The sequence below is a fragment of the Gossypium raimondii genome, chromosome 9 (genome assembly GCF_025698545.1).
Source record: "Gossypium raimondii isolate GPD5lz chromosome 9, ASM2569854v1, whole genome shotgun sequence".
NCBI classification, from domain to species: Eukaryota; Viridiplantae; Streptophyta; class Magnoliopsida; order Malvales; family Malvaceae; genus Gossypium; species Gossypium raimondii.
Genome location: NC_068573.1, coordinates 36777197 through 36790548, shown reverse-complemented (window position 1 = coordinate 36790548; position 13352 = coordinate 36777197).

Below are 13352 nucleotides of genomic sequence, written 5' to 3'. Positions count from 1 at the left end.
CTCCATTTTCTTTAACATATGGCTATAAGCATCCTCTAAATATTTAAAAGGAACATCATCATTATGTTAATCTTCTTCAGAATTTGTTGGAACATGGTTTGAAACAGTAGCAGTAAAAGCAACATAGTTGTTCACATCTTCATCTACATTAGAACTTTTTTTATCATTCCAAGTGATTGTGAGTGACTTTTCTTTCTTCTTAGTATTAGCACATTTTGATTGTAAGTGACCAAATCTCTTGCATTCATAATATTCAGCATCCTTCTTCATTGTATTACCGCTATCTACTTTAGTTCCCTTCTTAACGAACCTCTTCATGCTTTTAGTGAGCAAAGCTAATTGCTTTTTTATTTCATCAATATCCTCCACTGTTTATTTCGTTGTTGGGGTAGCTTTTTTAGCATTGAACATTTCGTTCTTCGACAAACCCATTTTGTCACATTTTTCTTCCTCTATGTTCAACTTAAAGGTTTGAAGTAAGCCTACTAACTCGTCTAGCTCGAGAGCGATAATATCTTTAACCTCATTTATTGTTGTGACTTTAATGACGAAATGTTCTGGTAAAGACCTCAACATTTGCATACCAATTTATTATCAGAAAAAGCTTACCAAGATAAAAAGCCTTATTAGAAATATTGCACAATCTTGGATAAAACTTAGAGATAGTTTCATTTTCAAACATTTTCAAAATTTCGAACCTAGTTGCTATCTACTTTAGTTCCCTTCTTAACGAACCTCTTAATGCTTTTGGTGAGCAAGGCTAATTACTTTTTTATTTCATCAATATCCTCCACTGTTTATTTTGTTTTTGGGGTAGCTTTTTTAGCATTGAACATTTCGTTCTTCGACAAACCCATTTTGTCACGTTTTTCTTCCCCTATGTTCAACTTAAAGGTTTGAAGTGAGCCTACTAACTCGTCTAGCTCAAGAGCGATAATATCTTTGACCTCATTTATTGTTGTGACTTTAATGACAAAATGTTCTGGTAAAGACCTCAATATTTGCATACCAAATTATTATCAGAAAAAGCCTTATTAGAAATCTTGCACAATCTTGGATAAAACTCAGAGATAGTTTCATTTTCAAACATTTTCAAAATTTCGAACCTAGTCGTTAAAATCTGAAGTTTTGACATGTGTACGAAATCATTTTCTTTGTGGGTTTTTCCAGATTGTCCATGTCTCCCTAGCAGATTCACATACAAAAATGACTTTAAGTTGGTCCAAGTCAATTCCACTGAATATGATATTTAGGGCTTGTGAATATCCATGAGAAGCCCTTTTTTTTGCATCAATGTATTTGTTTTTTTTCTTTAGGGTGTATGGTGTCATCATCAGCCATTACAGTGAGTTGAGTCCATCCATCTTCAACAACTTCCCAAGCTGCTTCATTGACAGACATAATGAAAACCCTCATATGAGCCTTTCAATAAATATAGTTTGTTGAATCAAGTAGCAATGAAGGTTGACTAGTTGAACTTTTTTCCTTCATGAATTCTATGATCGTAAGCTGAACAAATGATCACCTTCAAATATTTTTTAAAGTGCGCTCTGATACCAATTGAAAAATAATTAGTCTATTGATATGATAAATCAACTTTGCTTAATGTTTGTTACAACAACAATTAGAATGAAAATAAGCAACACAAAAATAAGAGTAGAAAATAATCGATACAACTTATTTTTGTTAATGCAGTTCAAACACAACGGTCATATATTTGCGGAGACTTATCCAGTGAATGATTTTATTCAAAAATCATCCAGATAACCTTTTGGCTTAAAATAATAACTCATATGCCGGGGTGAACAAAATTAGATTCAATTCGAAAAAATTGAAAAAAAGTTTGAATTTCGAGTTGTTCAATCGAGTTAAATTTTCGAATTTGAATAACTCGAATAATTTGAATAAACCGAATATATTGTTTTAATAATATAAATTTTAAAGTTATATTATTATTTTTTATTTCGCCCCAAAAACCCGTTTAACTTTTACTTTTCCTCATCTGCCCCTACCATTTCCCCAAATCAAATCCCATTTCATTTCCTCTCCCAAAATCAAACCCCTGACCCCATTCCCAAATCAAAATCACTAAATCAAAGTATCAAACCCTTCTTCCTTCTTTAGTCTTCTTCTGTTCTGCATCAATCTCTAAGTTTATTCATTTTCTTGTGGGTTGTTTCTTACCCATTATATCCAGGTTGTACTTGTTTCATCAGGTAAGTTCATTTCCATGTATGAAACCCAATTTTTTTTTTTATAACAAAAACCATTCAAGCTTAATTCGTCTAAAAGAATAAAAGTTCATATCAACAAAAAACCATAACATTGGCTCAACAAAATTACTTAGACATTACTAAATATTTGAAGGTCACATTCAATTAGTAATCTTAAGTAAGAAATCTTACTTCTTTGACTTCTTGAGACCTACGACTAGTTGTGCAGCTGCCGCAGGTGGTGCTACAACTGGCATTTTACCTCTAAGTCCCTAGGCCAAACGCTCTTCCCTCCTAGCAAATTTTCTTTCCCCGCTTGCCTCATTCTTAGTCCTCTTAGCTTCAAACTGGTCAACCAACGTATTCTCTCTGGCTTTCTCAGCATTAGATTTGCGGATGCTTTCCATGGGAACTCTCTTATATTCTGGCGAGAGTTCGTAATGAAGATCTAGTTGACTTCATTTGGATTGAGCTAAACCTTTCATTTTTTGCACTTTAAAATGTTTCTAAGATCCGTTTCTAGAGCTTAAGCGATACCATCTTTCTTTTTATCTGTGTGTCTCCCTCTTTCTGGTGTGCAACTAACTGCAATTAGCAAAGAATGAATTATGTTTTTTTTAATATTTTAGTTAAAATAAATTTAAATAGAATCAATTTTATCAACTTATTCTACTTCGATTATGTTTTTAATTAGTTATGTTTCATATATTTTTAATTTAACAATTAGCATACATCAAGTTTATTTTGAATGATTGTAAAAGTAAAGACTGCAAATGATGTTTCTCTTTTTTTATTTTTTATCTTTATTTTAAATAATTTCATATTATGTTTATTTGGAATAAGTATTGTGACTTAATGTTGTGGGAACAGAGTCCATGCTCGCAATGTGTTTGCACATTGGAACACACTACTAATAGTCTGTTTTTCTTTTTTCAATATAAAGACCAATTAGAATGTTTTATCGAAATTAACCATCAATATCATCATCCAACAAATGTATTCGATTCGAATTCTATCTCATTTGATTCGATTTGAGAAAATTTTAAATCGAGTTAGGATGATAAAATAGAATTCGTCAACTCGATCAACTCGAAATTTTTTCATTCGATTCGATTCGATTCAATCGAAAGCTCACCCCTACCCACAAGTAAAAAAAATAATTTTATTATATAATTACATATTTTTTATGGATTAGTATTTGGTACATTGACAATGTAACTTTTTTTTATAACTTTTTTTTATTTCCCAAGTAAAAGCAGTCTAAAAAAATTGTCCCCTGGCCTTTTCCACTCACAGTGTATCAAATATTTTTTTTCTTTTTTTTTGTCTATATTAATAATGAAGTCACATCTTCTTGGAATGTGCAACAGTCAATAACACCTTACATGGGATATGGATTGATGGCTCAATCAGGCCCCACAACCAACAATGGAAAATATGGTTAGCACATTTATTTACTAGCATAAGTGAAGAACAATGCACACGACTTGTAATAACTCTATGGGTAATATGGTACCAGAGAAATAAAGCTTATCATATGGGGGAAAGATAGAAATGATTTTAGATAGTCTTGGACAATCGTTGTTCTTTAGATAGTCTTCTTTTTTTCATTTATTAGGGCCACTCACCGCTTTGTGATGAGTGATCGTTTAGGACATGTGGCATTCATGCACATTACTTATCTCTTCCCTTTTTAATGGCAATTATCTAGTATTTTATTAAAAAGTTATTAATTAAAAATAAAACAAAAACTTATAAACATAATTGTTAGTTTTGAATAAGAAAATAACAGGTTTAATTAAAATATTGATTAAAAATAAAAAAAATGCTTGAAACACCATGCATTAAAAAATCAAATAAACATATCACAAGATTTAAACTTGGGCCATATGGATAAAAGGCACCAACATTTAATCATCTACTTAAAAAAAAGTAACATATCAAAGAAAAGAAAAACAACATTTAGCAGTCATTGGAATCCTCCTGTAACACCCCTAACCCGTATCCGTCGCCGGATTAGGGTTACAGAGCATTATCAAACAATAAAAAAACATTTAACACCTTAACATTTAAATAAACTAAACATATTATAATTCATTCAATCACATACATTTTGTCCCTAAATCGAGCCTTCGAGACTCTAAAAATAGCTTTGAAGCCATTCGGGACAAATTTGAAACAAAATAAAAGTTTTAAGAAAAAGAAGAAAAAATTGGAAAACATGGGTCACATGGCTGTGCCCAGCCCGTGTCCTCACCCGTGTAACTCACTGAGTTGTCCTACACGTCCGTGTGCCAGGCCATATAACTCTCTGAGTTGCCATACATGCCTGTGCGCCAGGCTATGTGCTAGGCCATATAACTCACTAACTTGGAACACTAAGAAATCTCAAATGATAAAAGAACCTGTCGCCAGACCATGTGTGTCACACGACCGTGTGACAGCCCAAAATTTACCTAAAATCAAGCTATTTCATAACCAATGCATAACTAACCAACCCATTTGTGCATATTTTCAAGGGACTTAAGCATCATTCAAATACACATAATCATGTAATTTCAAACAACCTAATTCACCTAACCAATATGCCATTCAAAGGCACCATGATTGCATCCAAACATCATTTACCTAAACATATCAATATTGTCATTTTCCAAACATAATAACCTAATTCAAATATATACTAAAACATGTCACAAGTAACCATTTTCAAACCATCATCAACATGCCAAGAGAACCTTATTTACAAGCATTTGAAAGTGACCAAAATAACATAATTTGGTAAGGCATCAAAGTGCACCAAACCAACACTACTTCAATAGCTTAAACATGCCAAAACATGCATTATAAATATCCTATACATGCCATTAATAACCTTGGCCAAAATGCTCAAAAACTACCAAAATGATTGTTGGATAGTGTGATAGGTCTCCGACGAGCTTCCAACTGATCGAACTTCCAATAATCTATAAAACAAAGGAAAATAACTACGTAAGCAATGAGTGCTTAGTAAGCTCGTATAAACTTTAAACATAACTTACCACTTCCAATAATACAATTCATAGATTAAGTATAAACCATTACCAATTCCATAAGCTTAGTAAAATCCTATACAACATCATCAAGTTCACAAGTTAGTATACTTGTTCATGATACATATGAAATCAACTATTAGATATGTAGTTTACTATATATATATATATATACATAACATTTAACTCACCAATGATGCCATAAGATCATGATTCATTCCATTTGCATACTTACCATTTAATTTCCCTTTTCTTACCCGTTGAACCATCTAAAATTACATCGGACACTCGAGAAAGCTCACACAGAGTATGCCTTTACATATAACCGTAACATTTCCTTTTCATCAATGCTCACATGAGCTGTGAAATGGACTTGCTTACATGAGTTGTAGGTCAGAATGTAAGCTACATGATGCTGCCCACAAGAGTTGTGGAAAACTCGCAAAAAATGCAAGACCTCAGCCATCGGTAAGACATTCAAGACTAGTACCCGAAACTTGAAATCTCTAATGACATGTCATTTGTATCCTAAAAATTCTTAAGGTTCAACCAGAACTCGATATCTGTCGGTTCATCATAGCATTGACACATTTATATTCAAATTTGTTTGTATTGAAACAACACAGTAAACCTTCTATAACAGCTCGGTTTTAGCTAAATCAGAACAGTGGTTTCAAAATCACAAATCTGAGGTCGTAAAATTATTTTAAATTATTTTTGGCATTTACAGCATGTGAATTTAATGGTATTAAATTTTCATGATTTAATTTTATCGATCGAGTGTTTAATTTGATAAAATGACCTAATCATGTAAAATGCAAAAGTGGCATACTAATTGTTTAAGTGCTTATTTGCTATGATTAATTAAATGTAAAGCCCTTATTATGTAATTAGACCATAATTTTAGCAAATGGACATGGATGGACATATGTTAGTGGATTTTAAATGAATTAATAAAGGTTAATATATTAATTTATGAATTAATGCTAATAAATTAAAACAAAACAAAATATTAGTGGTGTTCATCTTTGTTTTTGCTAAAAATTCAGAAGGAAAGAGTTCATCCATAGCTATTTAGGGTTTGGTCACTTGGAGCTTCAATTGGTATGTGATTTTTGTTCCATTTTTTATAATTTTTATATTTTTAAGATCGTTGCTTTGTATTCTAGCTAGCCTAAGCTTTAATTTTTGAATTTGATGATGATTTTTTAAATTCCATTGATGAATATTCAAGATTTTTGTTGTTTGATGATGAAAATAAATATTTGATGTTAGATTATCATGTTTTATTTAGTGATTTTTGATAAAAATGCTTATTAAGGATTAAATTGTGAAATTTGTAAATTGGGGATTAAAATATGAAATAAATAGAATTAATGGATTGCTATGGACATAGGGAAAATATGGCCAAGCATGAGTCTATTGAAATTTTGTGTATTTTGTGTTGTTTTAAAATAGGGACTAAATTGTAAAAATATGAAATGTTAGGTGCTAAAGTGAAAAATTCCCATTTATGTGTTTTTGAATGAATTTGAATGAATATGTCTTTAAATAAGTTAAATTTGAATTTATTTAGATCAAGAAAGAAAGAAACCAGAGTTAGATCGGGAAAGTTGAAAGTTGTCGAATAGTCGTTCCAATCTGTTCGTTTCCGAACGAGGTAAGTTCATAAGTAATTTAATGTTTTTAAATTTAAATGTAAGTATATATATTATATGTAGCCGAATTGAATTGTATGTATAGATATATGTATGTGTATTGTCGAATTAATCTGAGCATGTGATGATTTGTTTGAGGTTGAATCGATTTAATTACGATATCCGAAAGCCCCGTACGAACCATAAGAATGGTATAGGATATGTATGTCATGACATTAGGACTTCCGAGGTTTAATTTTGTGTAAGACCATGTCTGGGACATTGACATCAATATGAGATTACGTGTAAGACCCTGTCTGGGACAGTGGCATCGAGATGTGATAACATGTAAGACAATATCTGGGATATGGCATTGAATGTGATATATGTGTTTTTGAGTATCCTTAACGATTCCGAGTGGTTCAACAGGCAATGTCGATACTAGTCCGAATGTGAATTTGAGCTAAATGAGTTAGGTACGTACGAGGTTTATATGTTCATTGAAAAATAAGGTAAGTGAAGTTACTTAATATGGTAATTTGGATTATTTGAGATGAATGAATGTATATGTGTATGAGATTAGCTAAATTTTGGCCTATTCGAATTGAATTATATATGTTCTTGTGATGAATTAATTGTTTATGACTTACTAAGCTTTCAAAGCTTACTTTGTGTTTCTTTTCATTGTTATATAGATTTTGAAAGCTAGTTCGAGTTCGGGGATTGTCCAGAAACATCGTCACACTATTGATCGCTATTTCGGTACCTTATAAGTTTGTACTTTCGACTTATGGCATGTATAGGCTAGTTTCAATATGGTTCATTTGATTGGTATATATGTAGCCATGCGAAAACTGTTTGATAATGATGTTAATGTTTATGTTTATTAGGCCATGTAATTAGCTCATTTTATAAGTATGTTATATGGTATATCTTGTGTGATGGATGGTGGAAATTTGGGTTGTGTGATAATAAAGATGTCTAAATATGTTTGCAGATTTTGCTTCTTAATGTTCAGATATGGTTATTAAGTTATGCTTGAACATGTTCAAATAATTGTTTATAATTGTCTTAATGGTGACTGAATAGGGCTACTCAATTGTACTATAAATGTGTTTCAAATGTATTAAAGTGTGGTTGTTTTGCATATTACAATGATATCCAAATGTGGCTGTTTTTTTTACATGTTATAATGTTGTCCAAATGTGGTTGTTTTACATGTATAAATGCTGTCCATTTTTTAGCATATTAATGCTGTCCAAATTGGTACTTAAATGCAGTCCATTTTTTGTACAAATCTATGCTGTCCGAATGTTATTAATGCTGTCCAAATTAGTACTTAAATGCTGTCTATTTTTGGTACAAGTCACTGCTGTCCAAATGTTTTTACTACTGTCCAAATATTTGTGAATTAATGATGTATGAACGTTGCAAATCAAAGCTGTTCAAAACAGGACATGTTTCCTATGATTACCTAGTGTAAATGTTTGTTAATGACTTATATTTTGATGTGTAAATTGCCTTGTAAGTTGTTTTGTAAATGATGAAAATTTTCTTTGATCATTAGGTGAGATAAATTATTCGGCTATAGTATTTGGTTCATTTTGATAAGCATGAAATTTTGATAATTTGTAATGTATAAAGATTATATTTAACCATTTGTTAATGTTTGCTAATGAATCATATTTGGTTAAGTAATAAATGATACAATATAATTAGTTTTAACTTGTCATGTGAAAATGCATAAGTATATAAAATGGTTCGTATAATAATTAGTCATTGAAATAGATGTATATTGAAGAATGATGTGATATATGTGATTGTTATATGGAATAAAATTTGTTTGGTTTAAATTGGATAGTCAAATACCAAGAGTGTGATGTTCATATGGTTCAAAATTTTGATTGAATGAAGTATATTGAGTTGATGGAAATTGAAGCATGGTTCGTATTTGTGATATGATTAGTAAGGCATGTTTGAATTAATTGGTTATGTACTTTATATATATATGAATTTGACATATATAAATGAGTGAATGATTGATGTTTGAATTTGATAACTATCATAAAGAAGTCATTATAATTTGGTGTATGACTTTTAATAAATGATCGTGATAAACTATGTCTTGTTCGGTAATACTTTGTAACCCTAATCTGATGACGGATACGGGTTTGAGGTGTTACATTTGATTGGTATCAGAGCTACGATTTAGTCGGTTCTAGGTTTAATGTAGCGTGTGTGAGTCTAGCTATACATGCCATATATATAAACTGCGATACTGTGATGATTCCTGATAATTAAAATGTGTTTTTGTATAGTAAATGGATCCCGATCGAGCTGTAACTGATGATGTGGAAAGTAATGCGCCCGCTCCCACTCAAGGAACAGTGCCGGCTGATTCTAGGCCGATTATCAGTAGCCACGAGGGAGAGGCTAAACAAGCCTTCTTCCAGATGATGAATGAATAGTTCACACAGTGTATCCAAACAAATCCGGCTACTCAACAACCTCCATCCCTGCCTAATTTTCCCCAAATACTTGTGATGCTTCAAGTTACTGATCTGATATGATTGAATAAGCCTCCGGTTGATAAAATCAGAAAATATGGGGCCGAAGAGTTTAGAGCTACTGTCGACGATGATGCTGAACGTGCTGGATTCTGACTTGATAATACTATCTGGGTGTTCGATGAATTATCTTGTACTCCTGATGAATGTATCAAATGTGTTGTATCTTTGTTAAGGGACACTGTATATCACTGGTGGAATACACTAGTATCAGTGGTTCTAAAAGAACGGGTTACCTGGGAGTTTTTTTAGATTAAATTTTAGAAGAAATATATCAGTCAGAGATTCATAGATAAAAAGCGCAAAGAATTCCTCAAGTTAAAACAGGGTCATATGACAGTGGCAGAATATGAGCAAGAATTTGTGAGACTCAGCAGATACGCCCGGGAATGTGTTTCGACAGAAGCTATAATGTGTAAAAGATTTGAAGACGGTTTGAATGAAAATATTAAGCTGTTAGTCGAGATTCTAGAAATAAAAGAGTTTGTGGCACTCGTCGAGCGAGCATGTAAAGCTGAAGAACTTGGGAAAGAGAAAAGAAAAGCTGACTTTGAAGCTAGAGATTTGCGAAAAAGATCATCGAGTAAGTCATTTCAGTCAGCATCAAAGAAGTTCCGAGATGATTTTAGCCGTTCAAAGGCTACTGTAGGTTATTTTAGAAGAGACTGAGACAGACCACCTGTGAGTTCGAAAGCTACTTCAATAGCTAGTGTTGGAAATGTCAGACCAAATCAACCTGAGTGCAAACATTACGATAAACGACATCCTGACAACTGTAGATTGAATAATCGGGCTTGTTTCAAATGTGGATCATTAGATCATTTTATCCATGAATGTCCTGAGTTGGCCGAGCAAGATACAGTGCATAATACGAGGCCGAGTAACACTGTAGCTAGAGGTAGACCACCCAAAAACACGGGTATGTGAGTAGTAGCCAGATGGGAACTAAAGACACTACTGTTAGATCTGACGCCCGCGCACCTGCCAGAGCTTATGCTATTCACGCTCGTGAAGAAGCTTCGTCTACAGATGTTATTGCCGGTACTTTCACTCTCTATGATATTAGTGTTGTTGCATTGATTGATCCAGGGTCAACTCATTCTTATGTATGTGAGACTTTAGTATCCAGTAAGACTTTGCCTGTAGAGTCTGCTAAATTTGTGAGTAGAGTATCGAACCCCTTATGTAGGTGTGTTTTGGTTGATAAAGTATACAAGAACTATCCGTTGATGATTCAAGATTTCTGTTTTCTGGTTGATCTGATGTTGTTGCCATTCGACGAATTCAATATAATTCTGGGTATAGATTGGTTAACACTGCAACGATGCTATTGTAAACTGTAAACAGAAGACAATTGATTTGAAATGTCAGAATAATGAGATTATCCGGATTGAATCAGATGATTTGAATGGTTTACCGGTAGTAATTTCTTCGATGTTAGCTAAAAAAATATGTGAGAAAGGGTTGTGAAGCTTACTTTGCCTATGTACTCGACTCTAAAGTGACTGAAACGAAGATTGAATCAGTACCAGTTGTGTGTGAATGCCTGGATGTGTTTCCTAAAGAGTTACCTGGTTTGCCACCGATCAGAGAAGTTGAATTTAGTATTGAGTTAGTGCCGGGAACAACTCTGATATCTATAGCTCCGTACAGAATGGCACCGACTGAATTAAAAGAGGTGAAATCTTAGTTGCAAGAGTTGACTGATAGAGGATTAGCATGACCGAGTTTCTCTCCATAGGATGCTTCTGTATTATTTGTGAAAAGAAAGACGGAGCTATGAGAATGTGCATTGATTATAGACAGCTCAATAAAATGACCACCAAGAATAAATATCCTCTGCCTCGAATAGACGATTTGTTTGATCAGCTGAAAGGGGCTACAATGTTTTCTAAGATAGATTTGAGATCGGGTTTTTATCAGCTGCGAGTTAAAGACTCTGATGTGCCGAAAACTGCTTTCCGAACGAGGTACGTGCATTATGAGTTTCTAGTTATGCCTTTTGGGATAACGAATGCACCTGCTGTTTATATGGACCTAATGAATCGGATCTTCAAACCGTATTTGGATAGATTTGTTGTTGTGTTTATAGATGACATTTTGATATATTCTCGTGATGAATCTAAGCATGCTGAACATCTGAGATTAGTGCTACAGACTTTGCGAGATAAACAACTATTTGCAAAGTTCAGTAAATGTGAGATCTGGTTACGAGAAGTTGGTTTTTTGGGGCATATTGTGTCAGCATTGGGTATTCAAGTCAATTCGAGTAAGATTTCGGCAATACTAGATTGGAAGCCTCCGAAAATGTATCCAAAGTTCGAAGCTTTATGGGACTTGCCGGTTATTACAGACTATTCGTAAAAGGTTTTTCAATGATTGTAACTCCGTTGACAAGACTACTTCAGAAAAATGTTAAGTTTGAGTGGTCGGACAAGTGCCAGAAAAGTTTTGATCAACTGAAAGCTCTATTGACTGAAGCTCCAGTATTAGTACAGCCAGAATCGGGTAAAGAATTCGTAATTTATAGTGATGCATCGTTGAATGGTTTGGGCTGTGTTTTGATGCAAGAAGGCAAAGTCATAGCTTATGCCTCGAGACAATTAAAACCGCATTAAAAGAATTACCCGACGCACGATTTGGAATTAGCAGCTATTGTGTTTGCGTTGAAGATTTGGCGCCATTATCTATTCGGTGAGAAATGTCATATCTATTTAGATCACAAGAGTTTGAAATATTTGATGACTCAGAAAGATTTGAATTTGCGACAGCGGAGATGGTTGGAATTGTTAAAAGATTACGAACTAGTGATTGACTACCATCCGGGAAAGGCCAATGTGGTTGTTGATGCTTTAAGTCGGAAATCTCTGTTTGCTTTACGTGCATTGAATACTCAGTTAACCTTATCTGATGACAGTCTGATAACAATAAGAAAAATGGGAAGATGATAACATTGTTCATCTTTTCTTTACTTAATTTTCTTTTTAATTACTAAATTACTATTTTACCCTTATCATTAATCAATAATTTCAAATAAACCTTGTCCATGCACATCCATTATCTCATTAAATGGTATATTTACCATTCAAGTCCTTTAGTTTACTATTTTATAGACATTGGACCCCTTTAACTAATATAATTCAACTTTTACACCTTTTACGATTTAGTCCTTTTACCTAATTAACCATTTAAACGTCAAAATTTTAATACGACTTTAATATAATCCCGTAGACATTAAATAAATACTAAAATAATAATTCACTAGTCAAAATTGTGTACCGAAACTACTGTTTCCTACACCACTGAAAACAGGTTGTTATATTGCCTCCATTAGGGTTGGTTAAATTAAACACAGATAGGGTGAGATCCTCAAGTTTGGCATTTGCACCAACTATTGTTGTGGCGAGAGATGTTATGGGCAAATGGCTTAGAGGTGTAGGCAAAAATATTAAAAGATGTAGTGTCGAGCAAGCAGAACTTTGTACAATTTATGATGCCCTTGTGTTGGCTTGAGATGCTAAATGAGATAATATTATTGTTGAAATGAATTGTGCCTAAGCCCTTGCAGCAATCTCAGGCAAATCTCGTGATGAATCGAACAAGGATTTAGTGATAAGAATAAAGGAACTTTGTGGCAGAAAGTGTCAGGTGATTTTACAGAAAGTCCCAAGAGAAGCTAACGCCACAACTCACATATTGGTTGGTGCAATACAAAAGATCCTGTATGGTTCTATCAGGTTCAAGAAAATCCCAATAGAAATCATTGAGCAAGTTCGGTTTGATGGAACCCAATTTTTAGTACAACTACTTTATCTTTGTAATTGATTTATATTCTATTACCAAAAAAAAAAAACATTTAACCATCTAATTAAAAAAGTAACATATAAAAAAACTCCTTTTGGT